A 360-nucleotide genomic window follows, 5' to 3' on the forward strand; every position below is an offset into this window, starting at 1 on the left:
GAGGATGGGGGCGAGGAGAGGACTTCTTGTCTTGGAGGGGACCAAGGGGCCGGGGCATACGGGGCAAAGGTCGAGGTCGAGGGTATGCTATCTCCTGCATTTTAAATAGAAACCTGGAATGTCAGAAGGAGCAGCAATTAAATGAGATCATAACAAACTCATCCACCATTATCCAGGTAAGTATTTATTGTGAGTTCATCTCTTCTCTTTTCCCCTTGGAATGTATCTCAAACCCAGGGCATAGCATGGGTTCCCATTTTCTCAGCCTTGTGATTGATGCTCTTTTCCAGAATCCAGTAGAGATACACAAGAAGGATTATAGTCTATTACCACTGTTGGCAGCTGCCCCTCAAGTTGGAG

The 360-nt window shown here is 46.7% G+C and overlaps 1 long non-coding RNA gene across 1 annotated transcript; it reads left to right on the top strand.

Annotated features, from left to right (window-relative positions):
• The first annotated feature begins 6 nt into the window (after positions 1-6).
• LOC103728163 lies at positions 7-360 on the top strand. Its single transcript, XR_607007.2, has 2 exons — positions 7-176; positions 291-360. It is a non-coding gene; the product is annotated as an uncharacterized LOC103728163 (long non-coding RNA).

The sequence above is a fragment of the Nannospalax galili genome, unplaced genomic scaffold (genome assembly GCF_000622305.1).
Source record: "Nannospalax galili isolate Female #2095 unplaced genomic scaffold, S.galili_v1.0 C46977899, whole genome shotgun sequence".
NCBI classification, from domain to species: Eukaryota; Metazoa; Chordata; class Mammalia; order Rodentia; family Spalacidae; genus Nannospalax; species Nannospalax galili.